Below are 231 nucleotides of genomic sequence, written 5' to 3' on the forward strand. Positions count from 1 at the left end.
TCTCTGGGCAAACTGCTCCAGTGACTCGCCACCCTTGCAGTATAGAATCACAAAATACCCTGAGCTGAAAGGCAACCACAAGGATTATCCAGTGCAGCTACTGCCCCTGCACAGAACCCCAAGAATCCCACCATGTGCCTGAGAGCATTGTCCCATCACTTCTTGAACTCTGGCAGGCTTGGTGCTGTGACCCTTTCCCTGTAAAGAATTTCTTCCTAATATCTAATCTAA

This window comes from Corvus brachyrhynchos, unplaced genomic scaffold (assembly GCF_000691975.1).
Source record: "Corvus brachyrhynchos isolate BGI_N302 unplaced genomic scaffold, ASM69197v1 scaffold175, whole genome shotgun sequence".
Classification (NCBI taxonomy): Eukaryota; Metazoa; Chordata; class Aves; order Passeriformes; family Corvidae; genus Corvus; species Corvus brachyrhynchos.